At 50.6% G+C, this 21,919-nt stretch overlaps 1 protein-coding gene and 1 pseudogene across 4 annotated transcripts in view; one reads left to right on the top strand and one right to left on the bottom strand.

The window, feature by feature from the left end:
• The window catches only part of LOC105472884 (actinin alpha 1), a 108,386-nt gene that overhangs the window by 59,756 nt on the left and 26,711 nt on the right, over nt 1-21,919 (bottom strand). The window lies entirely within an intron of this gene.
• Nucleotides 2,915-3,228, top strand: LOC139364266 (barrier-to-autointegration factor pseudogene; annotated as a pseudogene).

The following is a 21,919-nucleotide window of genomic DNA, read 5'->3' as shown; positions in this document are numbered from 1 at the left end:
ATTTTTATGTAGACTCCCTCAGTTTAGAAATGCTGCCACGGTGTAAAAAATAAGACATCCCACAGGCCCCCCAAAAATGTCGCAGGCTAAATCTGAATTAAGACCCAATGGGTCTTTGGTTTCACAATGGGAAAACATGAAAGCTTTCTAAGTCTCCTAACAAAGTTACACACGTAATAATGTATGACATGTTAAAACAAGCATGCAGTAGACAGCTGTGCCTACCACAGTTAACACTCCTGACAGACCTTGGGGACATCAGCCATCTGGGAGTCGGCAAAAGCTGGCAAGATTTCCCATGAGGGGCAGCGGGCGCGCCTCTCCTGGGGCTGGATCAATGAGGAACCCATGTCAAAACCTGTCACGAGGGCCTGCGGTTAGACATGTCACGCACATGCCGCCATGCCTTGTGAATTTTAAAAAGGTATATTTGTCACTTATTACATGCGCGAAGTACTTTTCTGATCATTGCCACTGTTGGTGGGTACGATGACAAAGGCACATCACTGTGGGCAGGTGACTGGTACAATTCTGATGGACAGCAACTCACCAAGGTGAACTAAGATGGGCACCAGCCCTTAGCTCAATTCTGGGCCACCATCCTGAATAAAGACTCATAATTCTAAATAAAGCAAAGGCTGTAAGCATACGAATGTTCTTGCCAGCATTCCTTGAGAGAGAAAAATTAGAGCCAGAAGTTATATTAATAAGGTATTAGGTTAAGTATATTAGGCTTCATCATCCACTTAATGAAATAGTGCATGGCCAAAATGATGGGTTCTGAAACTGTTACTATGAAAAACACTGCTTATATATAATTAACTGAAAAAGCAGGATTCAAGACTGTATGTACTCCAAATTTAAAACTATGTAAGCAATCACAAACACGAAAAAAATGACTAAAAACAAAACACATCAAGGCCGGGCGCGGTGGCTCAAGCCTGTAATCCCAGCACTTTGGGAGGCCGAGACGGGCGGATCACGAGGTCAGGAGATCGAGACCATCCTGGCTGACACGGTGAAACCCCGTCTCTACTAAAAAATACAAAAAACTAGCCGGGCGAGGTGGCGGGCGCCTGTAGTCCCAGCTACTTGGGAGGCTGAGGCAGGAGAATGGCGTGAACCCGGGAGGCGGAGCTTGCAGTGAGCTGAGATTCGGCCACTGCACTCCAGCCTGGGTGACAGAGCGAGACTCCGTCTAAAAAAAAAAAAAACAAAAAAAAACAAAACACATCAAAACGCTAACAGGGCTTGCACTCCAGTAACTGAACTGCTGAGGATTTTTTGCTGTTTTACAGTTGTCTGTAAATGTGGTTGGTTGTTTTTGTTTGTTTGTTTTTTGGTTTTTGGTTTTTTGGGGGTTTTTTTGAGAAGAAGTTTTGCTCTTGTTGTCCAGGCTGGAATGCAATGGCGCAATCTTGGCTCACCGCAACCTCCGCCTCCCGGGTTCAAGCAATTCTCCTGCCTTAACGCTCCTGACTAGCTGGGATCACAGGCACGTTCCACCACACCTGACTAATTTTGTATTTTTAGTAGAGATGGGGTTTCTCCATATTGGTCAGGCTGGTCTCAAACTCCCAACCTCAGGTGATTCACCTGCCTCAGCCTCCCAAAGTGCTGGGATTACAGGTGTGAGCCACCACGCCTGGCAGTGCAGTTGGTTTTTATGATGATCTGCTCCCTCTCCCTTCTCCTGTCAGAGAACGCCCTGTTTTTTCTTTTTATTTATTTATTTATTTTGAGACGGAGTCTCCCTCTGTCGCCCAGGCTGGAGTACAGAGATGCAATCTCAGCTCACTGCAACCTCCACCTCTCAGGTTCAAGCGATTCTCCTGCCTCAGCCTCCCAAGTTGCTGGGACTAAAGGCATGCGCCACCACGCCTGGCTAATTTTTTTTATTTTTAATAGAGACAGGGTTTTGCTATGTTGGCCAGGCTGGTCTCAAACTCCTGACCTCAAGTGATTTGCCCGCCTTGGCCTCCCAAAGTGCTGGGATTACAGGCATGAACCACCATGCCCAGCCAGAGCACTCTGTTCTGATGTTTAAGTCTCAACACACAATCCAGGCCATCCACTCTGGCTGACCTCCCCAGAGAAACCTCCATTGACAAAGGTGCTTTTTCCATTTGTTGAACAGTGGAATAAACAAGATAACCCACCCGCAGCCAAACAAGACTAGCTGGGCAGTGGTGGGACAGCCCAGGCTCCAACCTCACGTGCTGGCCACACCTCTTCCAAGCACATCCTCCCACTCTCCCGGAATCAAAAATACCAGCCACCATTCAGGCCAGGAGAGTTGTGTTCAGAGGATGAGGTCAGGAAACCTGGGCCCTGCCCTGGCTCGGCCAGGCGTGTGACCTCAGAGAAGTCACTTCAATCCCTTCCAGCTCTGTTAGCCCAAACAAGTCCCTCCTACCTTGTAGGCTAGAGCCCAGCAACTTTTCCCATAACATGCCTAATTAGAAGACACAACCAAATAGCACCCAGCAACAATCTTTTGTTCCTGTGCAGGGTTTATTCTGATTGGTGGGCTCTCCCCCTTGCCAAAGAAAGCCAAAAAATTCCCCAGGGACAATTTCATCTCCATGAACTCAGAACATACTCAGTGTTTCAGTCTCAAGGAAGCCAGCTCCTAACCCTCCTCACCAAGCAGACCCCTGATATTAGTTTCCCGAACAGTATCTAAAAGCTTTATGCTAGAACCTCCCTAGCAGGACACAGAAGGATGGGGATCATCGGCTGCCTCCAGGGAGGGAAATGGGAAGGCAGGGAGTGGGGGACACTTGCTTTTCACAGAATATACTTTTGTTTCTTTTGAGTTTTGTACCAAAACCATTTGTATCAAAATGTGCTGTCATTACCTTTTTTTTTTTTTTAAGTATGCAAATATAAGAAAAGTCTGTCTTGGGGGTGGCGGGAGGAACTGTTACGGGAACCGAAGCTGCCGATTAGGCCTGATCAAGATGACAACTTCCCAAAAGCACCGAGACTTCGTGGCAGAGCCCATGGGGGAAGAGCCAGTGGGGAGCCTGGCCAAGTGAAGTCCTGGGCAAGAAGCTGGAGGAAAGGGGCTTTGACAAGGCCTGTGCTGTCCTTGGCCAGTTTCTGGTGCTGAAGAAAGATGGAGACCTCTTCCAGGAATGGCTGAAGCACACTTGTGGTGCCACCGCCAAGCAGTCCCAGGACTGCTTCGGATGCCTTCTAGAGTGGTGCGACGCCTTCTTGTGATGCTGTCTGGAAAGCCCTCAATCCCCAGCCCTCATCCAGAGTTTGCAGCTGAGGAGGGACTCCTCCCCTGTCCTCTACAGAGAAAAGATTGCTATTGTACTCACCTCCGATGTACTCCAGGGTCTTTTGGGAGTTTTCTCTCCTAACCATTTCATTCATTTTTGGATTCTCACTCTTGCATGCCTCCCCCTTCCTTTTTCCCTTGCCAGTTCCCCGGTGACAGTTACCAGCTTTCCTGCATGGATCCCTGGCCCCGTCCCTCACCCCCACCCTCACTTTCAGTCCATTTGATACCATTTGGCTGTTTTTTTGGCAGAACAGTCACTGTCCTTGTAAAGTTTTTTAGATCAATAAAATTAGTGGCTTTCAAAAAAAAAAGAAAAGAAAAAAGAAAAGTCTGTCTGGGAATATATACATTTAATTGTTATGTCAGACCTCTAGGATAGGATAGAGGGGACTTCCCATTTCACTGGAATTATTTGGCAAGGGTGGGACAAGTCTCAGGTATTACGGAGAAGGAAAAAGGATGTTTCCGAAATAAAGATGAAAAATGAAAAAATTATCCCATCTATTTAAAAGGATGAGTTTGGGAATAAAATAAGACATAATATAGGGAAAAGGCTCTGAAGAACTTCAAAGTGCCTTATCAGTATAAAATCTTAAAGAAAGTCATAATTAGGGAGCAGGACATGAGGATACACCAGCAATCACACACACACACATCTCCCCAATAGTTAAGACAGCAAACTGCTAACTGGGTAAGATGAAGGGCTGTACTCTGGCCAAGTGACCCCAGGAAATCACCCAAATGAGCTTCTGTGCTTCCTGAAAATGGTTCACAGCTTCCTATACAAGCCAGCTTCTCATCTGATGGTCCTTCTTCTCCCTGAGTAGAACACCCAGAACTCTGGTCTAGGCTCATGTAGTCAAAAACAAACTCGTCAGCTTCCAACAGCCCTCAAGCCTCCCCAGGCAAGCACCCTGCCAGCCCAAGCCAGCCCCCTGTTGTGTGGGCAGGGTGTGTGAACTAGCAGGGTCCTTGGAGAAGGCCAGGCCAGCACCTGTGCTCAGGGCTGAATCCCCTGCAGCATCCACTGATGCTGAAGAGGTTACTGAGGTACAGCCGGGGTGTGCTGGAATCCCTCTGACCCCCATAGAGTATGGCCAGTCTGGCCAGGGCGTGGGCCCTGGATGGTTTGTCTAAGCAAAGCCCTGCCCAGAAGTGATCTCAGATGCCCAGTGTTCTGGCAAGGTAAATAGGAGTATCTGGCTAACTGATCAGGGGCTGACTGCCAGCCCTTCAAAGCCAGCCGTCAGCTGGTTCATGCGCTGATGAAAAGCAGAGTCTTCGGGAACATCTCCACCCAGATCTGCCTACTTCCCATCCACCTGGGAGTGGCTGCTGAAAAAGCTGACAACTGCCAGGCCTCTGCTGGGACCGGGCACTGCTCTAACAGCCTGTTCCCAAGACATGTGAGTGCTGGGGTCCTGGTGACTAGAGTGCAGGGGACTAGGGGTGCACCTTGGACTTTGGAACAAGACAGACCTAGGCTCCAGTGCCAGCCCACACCTCACATTAGATCTGTCTGCTTGGACAGAGACTTAATCCTAGCCTCAGGATCCCTATCTGTAAAATGGGCATAACAAGGCCTACAATGGCACAGAATGAGACAGGACCAAATTAGACCCTATGTCCTGAAAGACTTAGCCTGGTGCTATGTCCACAGCAGACACTTAAACAATGTTAACCCAGCAGGTCCCCACCACTCACTGACTGTACGGCTTTAGTTAAACTATCTAGGCATCAATTGCCTCACCTTACAAATGCAGATAAAGAACATCACCACTTTGTGAAGATTATGACAATGGAAGCAAAACAGCCAGAAAGATACCGCGGACACATCAGGAGCCCAGTCCATGTCAGCGGTCAGGATGCTCTCACTTCCCATTCACTGTCTATTTAATCAAAGTTAATCATTCACAGAGCAAGAAAGAAGTCCTGTGGTTTTTTTCTCCATTGATGAGAGAACTCGGGGACCGGCCTCTGGCCAAGAGGAGGAGACAGGGGAGTGGGGAGTGGAGCCTGCATTTCCTGGTTTACACCCATCTACAGCCCATTTCAAAAGACACAGCACCACACACCCAGAGGGTCACCAGGGCCAAGAAGCAGGGAGCCCGCAGCTCTTTCTGGGTGGCTGTTTGACCTAACAAAGGCACCCTGCTTGAGAGGACTCCTGGGCCACCAAGAGACTGATCTGGCCTTCCTGCCATCCACGGCCCCCCAGAAGGCAGACTGCCCAGCTCCTGCTTGCCTGGTACAGATGGAACCTATGGGCTCCCAGGAGAAATCAGAGCCGCTTTAAAACAGGTGGGCACACGATCCTAGTGAAGAAACAGGTCTGTCCTCTTAGCTCCTCGCCAATGAGAGTCAACTGCCTCAGCCAATCCGTCACCATCCACAGCCTCACCCCCTCCCAGGGACCCAAGAGCCCACCCCAACTGCCAGCCAACAGCAAGCTCTGTCCAGTACAGGCTTCATAATCCTGGACTCGTGACTGGGCCTCCCGGAGCCTTGGTTCTCACATCAATAAAGACTTCTGTAGGCCAGAATGATGATGGTGACAATAGTAATAAAATAAAGATAAAACGAGCCTGCAGCCCGTAAGGTAGTCACAAGGGAGGGCTATGTGAGCTAGTGCAAAGGGTTCAGTCCGCTGCCAGACGCAGACCAAGCACTCACTAGATGTTAAAACACAAAAGCACGTATGAAGACAGAAAGCAGCTTGATTAGTGGTTTCTTAGGGCTGGGAACAGAGGAGTTGGGGGGAGGTGATAGCTAAGGGGTATAAAATATCTTTCTAAGGTGATAAAAATGTTCAAAACTGATGACATAAATAGCTGCCCATTTATGTGAACATCCTAAAAACCATGAAGTTGTATAAATGGGTGAATTGTATGGGTATGTGAACTACATCTCAATAAAGCTGTTATTTCTCTTTTAAACTAAAATGTTCCAGGACCCCGCTAAGCCTTTTATATCAAGATGTGGTTTTGTTTTTAACCCATTTGGCCCATTGGCAAGAAACCAGGCTCAAAGGCAGGCCCTGGACCAGAGCCCTCTCAGGGGACTGATGTAATTGAGCTAGTTCAGCTACTGAACAGTGGCTGGTAAGCCTGCTGAGATGAGGATTACTAAATGGGAGGAGCTGGTCTTCGAAGCAGAGTGGCACCCGCTCCAGGAGGCCAGTGTGAGAACAGCCTCCTCCTCACTCCTCCGGGGTTACAGTTTGGTCCTGCCTGTAACCCCTCCCCCATGTCTGGAGTCTGATTCTGGCCCTTGCAGGTCTGAGAGCACACAGGCCTCAGCAGGCTGCAGCTCCCAGCAGTGGCCAGCACATTCCTTCCCCAAAGAAGGAAAAGCCACCAAAAGTGAGGTCATTTGGTTTTTCTGGCACAGATGCTGAGAGCTCTGGGTCACTCAATTCCATAGAGAACTCCCCTAGCTGACAGGGATTTGGCCTAGCCTGCCACTCATACAATATGGGAACCCGGGGTCTGGCAGACTCTGGCCCCTAACTTGACCCCTCCATGTAGTTGAGGTATGACCCTCAATCTTCCAGCTTGAAACCTCCATGGTCTTATCTGTGGAATGGGATGATGAAATCCACCCTCCTGGGGTTGGGCTAAGAATTAAACAGCAGAAAACTAGACTTACGGTGGGGGCTCACAAATTAAATATGGCTGGCTCTGGTATCTCACATCGGCAATCCCAGCACTTTGGAAGGCTGAGGCAGGAGGACTGCCTGAGGCCAGGAGATCAAGGCCGGCCTGGGCAACATAGCAAGACCCTGTCTCTACTGGAGAAAAAAAAAAAATAGCTTCTGTCCTCTCCCCAGGGTCATTTCTCCTGAATGTGCCTTGCTGACCAGAAACAAGGAACCTGCCTAGATTCCAACCCCCTGTGTGGAAGCTCCTCTCCAAAGATCAAACCACTTATCATTACAAATTTGCAAGAAAGAAAGAGATCCTGCTTGGACAAGGAAGTTTTCCAAGTCTCCTTTCTGTGGCCCTAAAATAACCTCCCAGCAGGAGCTTCTGTCCTGGTCTGTCCCACAGTCCACCCCTGGATCACTCATACCCCTCAAAGCACCTCCTTGGGCATAGTGACTGGGAACTCTGACCCCCATGGTGGTTCCGGTCACCAGGCTGTCGGCTGGAGGCAGCTGGAGCATCAGCTCTGTCAACTGCTTTTGGGGACTTGGGAGGGTTCCTGGAGGCCCCAGAGGACAAATTACTGTACCTCTTTAAAAGGCGCATGAAGCCCCTGAAGAGTAGCCAGGGTCCAAAGTCTGGGCTTACAGTGACTGGCCCAGTGACAGAAGGGGAGAAGCCAGGCAAAAAAAAAAAAAAAAAAAAAAAAAACAGAAAAAAGAACAGCAGAATAATTGAGTGCAATGGTTCTTAAACTTGACATGTAAACTTGAACATTTACCAGAATCGCCTGGAGGGCTTGTTAAAATACAGACTGCTGGGCCCCACCACCAGTTCCTGATTCCGAAGTTCTGGGCAGGCAGGGAAACTGCATTTCTAATAAGTATCCAGGTGATGCTGATGCTGCCAGTCCAGAGACTACACTCTGAGGACCAAGGCTTAGTGGCTAAGAACGAATTTGGGCACAGAAGAGCTGGGTTCAGTATGGGTCTGCCACTTACTAACCTTGTAACCTAAGCAAGTTCTTGACCTTTCTGAGCCTCGGTTTTCTCATCTGTAAAACAGGTACAATACCTTTCTCAACTGGGTTGGTAAGGAGTTTCAATGAGATAATCTATGGAAAAAGCCCAGCACACCCTAAGTAGTTAACAGTGTCTAGAGTTCATTACTAAAGTACAAGAAAGACAAGAGAAAGGGTGCTCACGGACAGGCATGAGACAAAAAGCACGACTCCAGGACCCATGGAATTGCCCTTGTCAGTAAACAGTCCCAGGTAGCATCAAGGGATCATGGGAGTCATCTTGGTGCCCAGTGTGTTCCTTTATCTGGGCCGCAGAATCCAGCAGGCACTGCACCCCAACCTCTCTGACTCAGTCAAAACGTGATCAACAGGACCTCAGCACTGATCCCGCCCAAACTCCAAGCCAATGCCACAGTACTACCCACCTCTTCCCTGAGGGACAACCAGCAGTAGCCACATGACTTTGCAAAGGAATTCTCAAAGCTCCAGGGAACCCAAGCCCTCAGGATGCCAGAGATACCAAGGGATGAGGGAACGAGTTCAGCAACTGTGGAAGCAACACAAGCCACCATAAGTGACACCAGTGATTTGCACCCTGGGGGTGGGACTGGAGCAGACATCCCCAGGGAACAGAACTTCCCGCAGGAACCTACGCAACAGGCAAAATTCTGTCTCTACAAAAAATTTTAAAATGTTAGCCAGGCATGATGGTGTGCCCCTATAGTTCCAGCTACCCAGGAGGCTGAGGTGGGAGGATCACCCCAGCCCAGGGAGGTCACGGCTGCAGTGAGCCGTAATCATGCCACTGCACTCCAACCTGGGAGACAGTGAGACCCCATCTCAAAAAAAAAAGAACTTCCTGCAGGGACTGAGGCATTAACGGGCTGTATCTATAAACCGCCACTCCCTACAGAGGAGAGGTTTCTGCAGAGCATCACCACGATTCTCAACACCACCCAGGAGGAAGTTTCTGGTTCCAGAAGAGCTGACTGGAGGAGGGGACCAGTCTTGGCACGTGGAGAGTTCCTCTTCAGCTGCAGCTCAAAACTAAAATGCATCTCTTTACACCTAAGAGACTGGCAAACAATTAGAAAGGTGATTGATTATGCCAAATGTCGGTGGGGTTGAGGGATCCGGAAGCCCTCATGCCTGGCGGGTGGAGAGTAGACTGTACAGCCATTTTAGAGAGTAACCCAGCACCGTATCAGGAAATTCCCTCCAACCCAGCAATTCCCTGCTCAATGCAGTCGTCATACAGCTGCACTGGGATGTATGGGAGAACGTTCATCGTTACCTCATTTGTGTCAGCAGGACAGCAGCTGGGGACAATCTGCGTGTCCATCACAGAAGATTGTAGGATAAAATGTGACAGACACACAGTGGCCTTGCATGGCCCCGAGATGACACTGGGCCATGACGGAGGAGCCTAAGGACCTCAATTCTCTTCACCTGAGGCTCAGTAACACAAAGTTTCTTCTCCCAAAACACACACACACAGATCAGCACCTTAAAAAGCAGCACAGAAACCCTCATCCAGGCCCAGGACAATGTGACCCGGTGCCGTCACTGCCCTCCTGGCCTGTCCACTAGGCCGGCGGTGGTCTGGGGTGTCAGCAACCCAGCAGGCTGAGCAGCTCGCCAACACCTTGGTATGGCCAGCCCGGCTTGAGGGACAGGGCAGCAAGGTAGCAGCAGCAGGGAGCAGCAAGCTGAGCAACAGGAATGTGTCTGTGGAAAGTTCCATTTCCAGAAGGGTGGGAAGAAGGGCAGCTGTAGGCAGATCTGTCCACCTCTGCTGAGAAGCCCAGGGACCTCTGGGCGGGGCAGGACGGGACGAGGGGCTTCCGCCTGTGGTCAGTGTATTCACAGTCCTCTTCAAAGATCAAAGAGATCCACGCCTGCTGTTCCCCACCAGCACCGGGGCTCCTAGGCTTCACTTCAGACACTGCAGCAAGGGCAGCCCCAGGGGTGCTTTCCGCTCCCCAGGACCCCCCTCCCCAGACCTTTAGAGGAAAGTTTAGTGTTCCATCCTCGGTTTCAAGATGGGGACACTGATGGCAACGTGTTTCAGGGAGCCCCAAGGGGAGGTGAGGGAAGGAGAGGGAATCATATCCTAGGGTTGCTCAAAGGTGTTGGCTACCGTTATAACCACTCAGTGAGTGCCCATTCACTGTTGTCATCACCCACGAGGCATGTGCCGTCTCAGCAAATCCACTCAACAATTCTAGGTTAAAGGAACAAAGCAACAGGACACCAAGGGCCAGTTCCCCACAGTCACACAGCTAGCAAGAGGCAGAACTGAGGTGTGAACTAGGTCTCTAGGACGTCAAAGCCTGAGCCTGCTCCACTCTGCTGGGCGGCTAAACGCTTCCAGGCCAGCCTTCAGCCTCTGCTCAGGCTGGGGAATGATGTGGACTCATCCAGCTCTGCCCACCAGCCTGCACCAGTCCCTGCTCAGTCTCAAGCCACACGGGCTCCTGCTCAGCTGTCCCTGGGCCCACGGGCAGTCCCTGGGCCCAGTGGACTGGGGAGGAGAGCCACAGGGCAGCCCAGGACACTTCGACGCTCAAAGCCAGCCCCGAGAGGAGGCTGTGGACCTGCTGGCCCCCTGGGGATGCAGAATGGGCCAGGCAGGTTTTTCTTCCAGGTCTCAGTTTTAGGGAAATGGAAAGAGAGTTAGAATTCTTCTCCCTTGGGTTTCTGAACACAAAGGCCATTGAGAAAGACTGATGAATAATTAAAGGGGCAGCCAAACCGATGATGTGTGCCAGAGTGTGGGCAACTGGCTTGCTAGGGCTTGGACTGGCCCGATGTTGGCAGCCTCCTTCACGCAGGCCACTGCAGATTCTACAGACTCGCCCAGGCTCCAGGCCTCCCCTGCCAGACAGCTGCAGCCAGATTCATTCATTCCTTCCTTCCATAAATTCTTACTGAGCACTGATTCTGTATCAGGCACTGGGGTTACATCATAGGCAAATACAGTCCTAAGTCATGTCCTAAGTCATGGAGCCTGCAGTCTAATGGAGAAGACAAACAGTAAGCAAAGATTATATCGATGAGTGTATTTTTGTACACTAAGCTCCAGTGCCTATAGGAAAAGTCCTGGAAGGCATGAGGCTAAAACAGGACCCTCAACTGATCCTGGGGGGCTGTTGGGGGGGGGGGCAGTGTGTCTGATCTCTGCCCCAAGGATGTCAGTGAATTTATAAGGCTGGGGAGTATTAGATGAAAAGTTTGTAACTGTGAAGGGGGCCTATATAACCTGTCATCCAAACCAAGGCACCAGGGGGTCTACTAATAATTACACCAGCATAGCAGGTATAGGCAGAGCTGTAGGTCACCCTATGCATGTGTGGGGCGCGTAGCAGGGTGGTCAGGAGGGTGATGCTGCCCAAGCAGAGGAAACAAAATAGCAAAGGCCCAGGCCAGACGCAGTGGCTCACACCTGTAATCCCAGCACTTTGGGAGGCCAAGGCGGGTGGATCACCTGAAGTCAGGAGTCGGAGACCAGCCTGGTCAACATGGTGAAACTCCATCTCTACTAAAAATACAAAATTAGCTGGGTGTGGTGGCATGTGCCTGTAATCCCAGCTACTCAAAAGGCTAAGGAAGGAGAATCGCTTGAACCCAGGAGGTGGAGGTTGCAGTGAGCTGACTGCACCACTACACTCCAGCCTGGGCAACACAGCAAGACTCCAGCAGAAAGAAAAGAAAAGAAGAGGGGAGGCGAGGGGAGGGGAGGCGAGGGGAGGGGAGAGGGAGAGAGAGAGAGAGAGACAGAAAGAGAGAAAGAAAGAAAGAAAAAAAAAAAAAACAGCAAAGGCCCCAGAGAAAAGAGAGTAAGGTCTGTTCAAAAAACTGGAAAAAAAAAAAAAAAGTCACAGTGCAGGAGGGAAGGAGAGGGTGCCAGAGACTGGAGATGAGCTAGCGACATGGGTGTTCAGGTGCCTGCAGCTGTTGTTTCTCCTGAGAGCAGTGGAAGTCACCGAAGACATTTTATTTTAGTTGAAAGAAACAAATGAGGCTGTGGCGGGCTGAGCTGGGGGTGTGAATCAGATGCTGGTTACATAATTCCACCTGCATCTTGGAAAGAGATCTCTAAATGCCATGGGAAGGGCAGATTAGAGATGGACAAGAGTGGCTGAAAAGAGAGCAAGCACGAGATCACGAAAAGGTCCCAGCCAGAGACAAAAGCAGCCAGTCCAGGCTGGCAGTGGAGGAGACGGAGAAGCAGGTGGATACAAGCGACACTCAGGAGAGACAGGGTGGAGGGGTAGAGGCCACACCCAGATTTTCAGACCTGAGTCAATAGAAGAAGGAACAGTCAGAGAGGCCACAGCTTTGCACCCATACTCCCTGCCTGCCCAGACACCTGGGGCAGCTCACTGTTCACGGAAGTCCCCAAAGGGCCAAAGTCCTGAGGCTGCAGATCTAATTGAAAGGTCGGAGTGGAAGAGCTTCAGAGATCAGGATGTCGTTCCCAACCCACTGCCCCAAGTGCTCTACCAGTGTCAGCCCAATGAATCCGAACCACCCCAGAAGGCATCTCATTTTACAGATGAGAAAACCGAGGCCAAGAGGTCACAGCCACTCAAGGTCCCAGCAAACAGTAGACAGAGGAGCCAGAATTCCACCCGCAGTGGAAGTCGCACACTTTTAACCACAGGCTCAGTCAGCATGACTCTCCCCAGGGCCTGGCAGCAGGTCACCGTGCCCCGGCCAGACTCTCACAACCATCCATAACAGGGCCCCTCTGCTCACAGCCCACCAGCCCACCTCACCCCCAGGGTGGGGCCCAGCAGAGGTTGAAATCCTCCTTAAGGGCCTCTTAAGGGTAAAATGGAAAGAAGGATGGCATAGTGAGGACCTAAAAGGGTTTTTCTCTAAGGGATCAGGCCAACTTTGAGAAGGAGGAAGCAGACAAGGCAGTGGGACCCCAGTGCCTGACATCATCGGCTGACCCTGGAAATACCTATTCCTCAACTTCCCTTTCCAAACAAGGGAGCCAGCACTGCCCGTGCTTCTAGAAAACTTCCCAGCCCAACAAAAAAGGCAGAGAGAGAGGGGAGAAGTGGGAGAAGTCCTACCCACAGGACTTCCAGGACTCCACCAGCAGCCCTGGGGAGGAGTCCCAGCCCCTCCCAACGGGTCCATGCTGCCTAAGACCACGCCTCCGCTCAGACACCTGTGGATTCCCAGCGGCTCTGAGAAGCCCAAGGCCCCGCCTGCTCACTGCGGCCCTGGTTTTCAGAAGGCACACAAGGGGAAGCGTCCCAGTGAGGCTCAGAGCTCTGTCCCACGATCCATCCCCCACTCAGTCTCTGCAGGTCCCCAAGGCCATCATAAAGGCCCTCGGCCCTCACCTCCTTCCTGTCACTCCATCTCTCTCTGTCCCCACCTTCACCTTTTCCATGCTTTAGTGGAATGTTTGCAGGCACAATGGACACACAGCACTGGGAGATCTCAGTTCTAAATCTGCTTCCACCACAAGGAGCTCAGGGCCTCAGGCCAGCCCTTTCAAGCTTCAGTCTCACCTGCAAAGTCTCCTACTTTCCAAGGGGCCATACCTGCCTCATTCCAATGGGTCCCCGTGAAGATGGAATGACACAGCAACTGGCAGCGCAGTCTGAGGGAAACGGCATTTCCCAGACTGGCCCGATTATAAAAAAGGTTAACAGTAGAGACCCCTCACCCCAACAACCACCATTCTGGTTCAGGAGTTCTGGGATGGGACTCACAGATTGGTATTTTAGCAAGTAACAAGTACTCCAGGTGAATCCTATAATCAGGCAAGTGTGGGCAACTCTGGGCTACAGAAATGTATAGGAAGTCTGCCTCACCGCATCTCTGTGTGGAGAAGAACGGTTCGCGAAAAGCACCCCTTGGCCCATCCACACACAAAATAACAACACCTGCCCACACTTAGGGAGCCTACCCCAGGCATGGGATGCCAACGTGGGTGGTTTACATCCATCATCTCATTTAGCCTCGGCAACAACTCTGCAAGACAGATTGTTTTTTACAGAGGAAGAAACTGAGGCTCAGAATAAGGACCAGCTCAAGGACACAGCAAGTGAGACAGCGGAGCTCGCCTCCACACCAGTGCTGCTGGCTCCAAAGCTGGGTTCTCCCTAACACCCTGCAGTCTCTGTAAGGTAAAATCTTCTGCAGGCAAGGGCCGAACACAGAATGCAGCTCCAAGCAGGATTCCCATTCCCATTCCCTCCCCAAAGCCTGGACAGGGCAGTCCCAATCATCCCACAGGAGAAAGGGGCACCCTACTGCACGGAAAGAGAAGCCCTTATTTTCTGTCCCCAAATATGAGGAGTATGGAGGCCCTGGAGCCTATCATCTAAAAAGGGAAGTAGGACCCACCTATGAAACAGTCCAATAGCAATCCAGAGCAGTGGGAGTCCTGAGCCACAATGCCTGGTGCTGGAGTGAGGGGCTCCAAGGAAGGGAGCTCGAGGTCAGAGAACACGGTGTATCTGGAGTGAAGCCCAAGGCACCGCCCTCATCACACACGCACATAATCTCTGCTTAGAGCACACAGCCAGCCCAAGCCAGAGTTTAGCAACTCCCATCTCCCTGGGGAGGAAGCAGTTTCCTTCTGCAGGGGAAGCTGCTGCCACCCAACCAGACAACCCCACATGCAGCCTCTCCCAGGGGAGCAGGGCTTGGACGGAGAGAAAGCATAAAGAGGTCTTAGGAAGTGGGCCTTCTGCAGGGAGTCCTCCCCAGGCCCTTCCACTTAGTAGAGGCACAACAGTGACAAAAAGCTGACATTCACTGACACTTACTTACCATGCACTTTATAACAATGACCCCATTTACTTTTCACAACAAACTTATTAAGAAGTAGGGTTTTCTGGCTGGGCATGGTGGGCTCACGCCTATAATCCCAGCACTTTGGGAGGCCAAGGTGGGTGGATGACCTGAGGTCAGGAGTTCAAGGCCAGCCTGGCCAACATGGTGAACCCCCGCCTCTACTAAAAATACAAAAATTAGCCAGGCATGCTGGCATGCGCCTGTAATCCCAGCTACTCGGGAGGCTGAGGCAGGAGAATGGCTTGAACCCGGGAGGCAGAGGTTGCAGTGAGCTGAGATTATACTCCAGCCTAGGCAAAACACCAAGATTCCATCTCAAAAAAAAAAAAAAAAAGTAGGGTTTTCTGATCCCCGTTTTAGAGACGGAAAAACAGGCTCGAGAGGGTTAAGTAAGCCGGCTAGCAAAGAGCAGGCCCCAAACCAAAAGCCAGGAGTTCTCCAATGCCAAATCCCAAATTATTTTCATGGCCTCTCTTTCTCTCTAACTGAGCGTCCAGGAAGTACAGGCTACCAGACCAGCCACTACCAGACCACAAAGAGAAACAACCAGCAGCTCTGCTCTCGGAGAGCTGTGATCTAGCTGACAGAACAGACACACTGCCTCCCGAGGCGCACGGGGTACCCAAAAGACAGCCGCGTGCAGATCTCTGCCGGGGTGGGGGTCACAGCAGCTCGTAATGAAGCTCAAACCAGCGAGCCCACAGAGACCAGTCAGCTGTGCACAGGGCTCTGGTGAGGAGCCGCTCTGGGGCCCAACTTGGTGAAAGCAGGAATCAGGACAAGGAGCTCCTGCTCTGTTAGCAAGAAATAGAATTTTCCTGCAAAGGAAGCTAGGAAGTTTTGCATTAATCTCTGTAACTCATGGGCCAAAAATCTTTCTCACACTAACCCTCTGGGAGAGCCTCGGAGAGAAAAACAGCCCAGGACAGGAAGAACTGGGGGCAGGAGGAGGAGTTCATAAGAAGAATGGGGCTCTGGGTCCCAAAGTAAGCTCGGGGTCCCTGTACCTCCCCAGGGCTCCCAGAAGGCTGCATCCCCCTTCCCCAAGTACAAAACAGGAGGAGGTCAGGAGGAAGGAAGGGTGGGGACCTGGCCCAAAAAGGCCCTTCTGCACCACAAGATTCCAAAACTTTTCATTAGCTCTGCAGTTCCACAGTGTGCCCTCGGGGACCCAAATAGCCAGGCCAGCCCTAGCCTCTGCAGACAGCTACTGTGGCAGGCCTGGCGCTGGCAGGGGGAAGGGGTGGTATCCAAAGCCCTCTGCTGACCTGTTGACACTGCCCTGGGGACCCAAGGTGCCTGAGAGGCACAACCAGTAACAGCATAAAATACAGCAATACTACTTCTGAGCATATACACAAAAAAATTAAATTCAGGGACTCAAACAGGTATTTGTACACCCATGTTCACCGCAGCACTGTTCACAATGGCCAAAAGGGGGAAACAACTCAAATGTCCATCAAAGATGAATGGAGAAACCAAATGTGGTCATACATACAATGGAATACAATTCAGCCTTAAAAAGGGAGGAAATTCTGACACATGCTGCAACATGGACCAACCTTCAAGACATTCTGCTAAGTGAAATAACCCAGACACAAAAGAATAAATACTGTATGATTCTGCTTACATGGGGCCCCTAGAGTAGTCAAATTCATAGAGGCAGAAAGTAGAATGGGGTTGTCAGGGCCGGGGTCCGGGGGAATTGTTAATGGGTACAGAGCTTCAGTTTTACAAGATGAAAAGAGTTCAGAAGATGGGGCCGGGCACGGTGGCTCACACCTATTATCCCAGCACTTCGGGAGGCCGAGGCGGGCAGATCACAAGGTCAGGAGTTCGAGACCAGCCTAGCCAACATAATGATACCCTGTTTCTACTAAAAATACAAAAATTAGCCAGGTGTAGTGGCGGGTGCTTGTAATCCCAGCTACTCGGGAGGCTGAGGTAGGAGAATCACTTGAACCCGGGAGGAGGAGGTTGCGGTGAGCCGAGATCACGCCACTGCACTCCAGCCTGGGTGACAGCGAGTTGTTATCTCACAAAAAAAAAAAAAAGAGTTCAGGAGATGGATGGTGGTGATGGTTGTGCAACAAGGTACATGTACTTAATGCTGCTGAACCGTACGTACTCTTCAAAATGGTTACAATGGTAAATTTCATACTATGTATCTTTTACCGTAATATATATGTGTATGTGTGTATATATATATAAATCAAACATATAAAATCTAATCTGTGGTATAGAAAAATAACAGTGTTACCTGTGGGGAGTTATTTTTTATTTTACAATAAGCATGTCAAACTTTTTTTTTTTTTTTTGAGACGGAGTCTCGCTCTGTCATCCAGGCTGGAGTGCAGTGGTGCAATCTCACTGCAAGCTCCGTCTCCCGGGTTCACACCATTCTCCTGCCTCAGCCTCCCGAGTAGCTAGGACCACAGGCACCCACCACCACGCCCGGCTACTTTTTGTATTTTTAGTAGAGACGTGGTTTCACTGTGTTAGCCAGAATGGTCTCAATCTCCTGACCTCATGATCTGGCCACCTTGGCCTCCCAAAGTGCTGGATTACAGGCATGAACCACCACACCCGGCCCTAAGCATGTCAAACTTTTATCATGAAACAAAACAGATACTGAAGACGTGTACATCAAAAACATTTCAAATTGTGATTCAGAAGGGTGTTTAAGACCTCCAGTTAGAGAGGGACAATGTTATCACCTGCCTGCTTTCCTTGCCGCCAGCACCAGCCTGGCTGCAGAAGGCCAAGAAACCCTCCCAAGAAGCCATGAAGGCAGACGAGCGGTGGGGCAGCTGTATGGCACAGGCCTTCCCTGGCCGCCCACCCTTTGAGAAACAGTGGTAGGGAAGCGCCCCCCATGGCCAGAGGCAATGGGGTGACGGGCAGGCTCCTCCCTGGGCCCTGACTCCAGGGTGACTCAGGCACTGGTTTCCCCGGAAGGAAGTGAGCCAGCCGACTCTCTTTTTCCCTTTCTGGGAAGACACAAGGGAATGACTTGGCCCAATCCCAGGGGCCCAGCCTTTTTACTCAGACTGTTATGGAGAAATCACCCCACCATCCTCCAGTACAGGAGAGGAAGTCAGAGTGAAGAGGGAGAGAAAGAGGAAACAGCTCATCCAACGGAGGAAGATACAGAAAGGGGGAGGCACAATGGACAAGACAGGGCCTTCTCTCTTTCTAACCTCAACTCCCAATATAAACGTCCAAGGAGGGATACATGGAAGCTCTGCAACCCCACAGAGTTGGGATCTGGTCCTGATGTTTCTGCTGACTAGCTGTGTGCCCTTGACTCAGTTTCCCCATCTCTAACATGAAGGTAATGCAACATTTGATATATGAGGCCCCTTTCAGCTCTGAAACTCCAGGCTTCTGGAAGAGCTGGGTGACGGGCTGGGCTGAGGAAGGCCTGGAGAAGACTGGACGTGGTCTTGGAACACGGCGAGCTTTGGGTATGGAGACTCGTGCCTGGTAGCCCTCCCAGAAGTAATGGCTCCAAGTGCAACACCAGCATCCCCACCCTCAGGCCAAGCAACCCCATCATTCATTCACTCACTCACTCATTCATTCATTCATTCAAGATTTTCTAAACTCTCACCCTGTGCCAGGTACTATACTAATGCTGGCAAACAGCAGTTAACAAGCACAGCCTTGTGAACTTCCCATTGGGTCTGAAGATCTTTCACCCTACTCCCTGTTCCCAGGGCTGGCCCTCTGAGGGAGTAAAGCATGGAAGAGCGACACAAACAGTAGCCAAAAGGGAAGCTACGTGGAGGCGGGAAAAGAGCAGTGAGCCAAGCTGAGAGTAGGGAGGTCTGGTTCAGTCTCCAGCTCTCTGGGCCTCAGTTTCTTTATCTGACAGAAGGGGCTGGATCTGGTTTCTGTTGGATCTTCCAGTGCTGGGAGTCTAGACATCCTAGGGATTGACTCGACTTCTCAATGCTGGGATCGTGGGAGGGAGGCCTGCTGGAGGCCAGCCCCAAGCAGCTTCTGACAGGCCCCAGCTTGGACTCCACAGCAGCACTGACCCACCCGGGACCCTGTGGGCTGCAGACAGACCGAAGTGACAGGCGGCCAACGGCAGGGAGTTCTGGGGCACAAACGATACAGCTTCAGCCTGGCAAAGTCCAGCTGCTGGAGGCTGCTTGAAAGCAAACATCTGGTTTTAACTGCAGAGAGAAAATGGATGTCACATGCAGTTTTCTCCAAGTTGCAACTGTCAGGCTTGGGATGGGGTCAAAGAATGAGAAGGAAGGCAGGTGTGTGCCCTGTCCCTGTGCCACAATGCCTAGTAGGGGAAAGCGGCATCCCGCCCACCCCCCTTCCCTGCTGGATTTTAACCATAAACATAGCACTTTTCTGAAGGCACAGGCTTAACACAAACCAGATGCAGTAGGGACTTTCCCCCACCCCCTACCTTGGCCCTAAAATTAAACGTTCAGTATCTCCTCTGCCAAACCTCACTTGAAGGCCGAGCCTTAAAGAGCCAGAGCCTCCGGTTCTCACCCTCACACACTCTCAATCACATCCCCACTTAAACAAAATGTCAAAGTCCCCCAAACGGAAAGTGTGGATGGGGCTGTCCCCAGGAGGGCCTGACACCCAAGCAGGGCACCGGCAGATGTGAAAGGAGAAGGAACGCTGATCCTCCGCCACCAGTGATGCCACCAACCCACAAGGGACCGAAAGGGTTTCCCGAGAGGGTCGGGAGGATGATTTCCCACCCCTAGGGGATCTGCCACTGGAGCGCAGCCAACCCACGGGGGCCGGCCTGTGCACCCACCCCTGTCCCCAGGGGACTCTGGAGATTCCTGGAAGAGCTTATTTCCTGGACTTCAGTTTCCAATCTCTAGAAAACAGGGTGAATAACAGACATCTTATTTAACTCTGAGCTCACTCACAGCTGTGATGAGCTGAAAATCCCTCTTAGGCAAACTCCACTCTGCTGGTCTGCCCCAATGCCGGGCTGATTGCTTCCATGCCTGAAAGCTCTCCTGGTCCTCCTTCCAACCCCAGCTAAAGGCCCAAACCACTCCACCCACTCGCCACCCTCAGCCTCCATGTCCCCCACTCCATGCCTGAGCCATGCCTCAGCCTCAGCACTAATCAGCGTGCCCAGCACAGGGACATCTTATCTCCCCAGCAAAGACACACATCCTCTGCCCTTAAGCTCAGAGGATGACATCTTACACTGTGTGTACTCCACAGAGCCTGGCAGCGCACAACACACACTAAAGGTGCTCAAAATGGCTGATTCAATCTCATCTAGTTGCCAAGACTTCCTAAGAAAAGGGACAAGTGGTCGGGCATGCTGGCTTACACCTGTAATCCCAGCACTCTGGGAGGCCAAGACAGGCAGATCATGAGGTTAGGAGTTTGAGACAAGCCTGGCCAATATGGTGAAACCCCGTCTCTACTAAAAATACAAATAATAATAATAATAATAATAAATTAGCTGGGCGTGGTGGCAGGCGCCTGCAATCCCAGCTACTCGGGAGGCTGAGGCAGAAGAATCACCTGAACCCAGGAGGGGGCGTTGCAGTGAGCCAAGATCATGCCACTACACTCCAGTATAGGTGAAAGAGCGAGGCTCCATCTCAAAAAAAAAAAAGAAAAGGGATGAGTGATAATAGAAAATATTTGAAGAGGAATGATGCTTCAGATAGAAATTCCCTGACTTGCCATATAATTTAAATACTAATTGTTTTAAATAATGAATTCTCTAGCCTTAACACAGCCATTTGTATTTTTGCATATTGTCTTCCTTATTTACACTACTTACTACACTATCTTCCTTATTTACAATGCAATCAATTATAATGTATTACTCTTTAGTGTTCTCCGACTTTCAACAGTCTGTTGAATATTTTGTTCCTGTATAATCTTCCTAATTATCATTTTTAAAGGCTGCAAAAATATTACACCACCATGATGTATCAAGATGGATAGTTTGTTAAATTCCTTCCCCAGGGTTAGTTAGATATGGAAGCACTTTTTTCCCCCCAGTTTTGCTGTTCCACACAGAGAATTTTATTTATTTATTTATTTATTTATTTATTCTGAAACAGAGTTTCGCTCTTTCACCCAAGCTGGAGTGCAGTGGCGCAATCTTGGCTCACTGCAACCTCCGCCTTCTGGTTTCAAGAGGTTCTCCTGCCTCAGTCTCCCGAGTAACTGGGATTACAGGCACCTGCCACCAGGCCCAGCTAATTTTTGTATTTTTAGTAGAGATGGGGTTTCACCACGTTAGCCACACTGGTCTCGAACTCCTGACCTCATGATCCGCCACCTTGGCCTCCCAAAGTGCTAGGATTACAGGCACAAGCCACGGCACCCAGCCCACACAGAGAATATTTTTAAGCATGTCTTTCTTTCAGTTGGACAGTTTCCTTAGGACACACTCCTGGGGGGGTGAAATTACAGGGCTAAAGGGTCTGAGCATTTTCATAGCTTTCGCTGCATCAGTGGCCATGATGCTAACCTGAAGGCTGTGCCAATGTGCAACACCTTAAGAAATGAACACATCACTCGCTCTGTTAGAACCTTGCCCTGGTCAGACTTTTTTCTTTTAAGAAATTGTTTCTCAGCAAAGTTGCTTTGACTGGAAGATTTTGCCTTCTCTGGGCCTCCAGATGAAGTATCCTGGAGATCCTTTTTCTTAAATCTTAGCTTCAGGTCCCAGCTCCTCTTTACTAATCCTTCTTGTCAACCTTGTCCACTCTTATGCAAGCAGACCTATAATAGCTCCCCTGGCGGCCTCCATGCCACACTCAATTCTGCTCCCCCATCATCGGCCTCCCTCTATTTCTGAGCTTCCTGGTCCCCATCTGCACTGTGGCCTCCACATCTCCCCTATGAAGCTCCCACAGGGAAAAAGAGGGAAGCAGCCAGAGGGTTTCTTGACCGAGAGCCTCCAAAATGAACCTCAGGTGTGGAGTCATTCGGAGATTGCATGTAAACTGAGTCCTGCAGGCCTCCTAGGCTTCCCATTGCCTGGGAATGTCTCAAGGGAGCTGTCTGAGTCTATCCCAGCAAAACACACAACTGCTGGCAGACCCCCAGGCTGAAATGATCCAGTCTCATGACAATGACTAGGCGCTCACCATTTCTAGAGCC

The sequence above is a fragment of the Macaca nemestrina genome, chromosome 7 (genome assembly GCF_043159975.1).
Source record: "Macaca nemestrina isolate mMacNem1 chromosome 7, mMacNem.hap1, whole genome shotgun sequence".
In the NCBI taxonomy this organism is placed as follows: domain Eukaryota; kingdom Metazoa; phylum Chordata; class Mammalia; order Primates; family Cercopithecidae; genus Macaca; species Macaca nemestrina.
The sequence above is the reverse complement of the archived record's forward strand: the minus strand, read 5'-3'. Positions and strand labels throughout refer to the sequence as shown.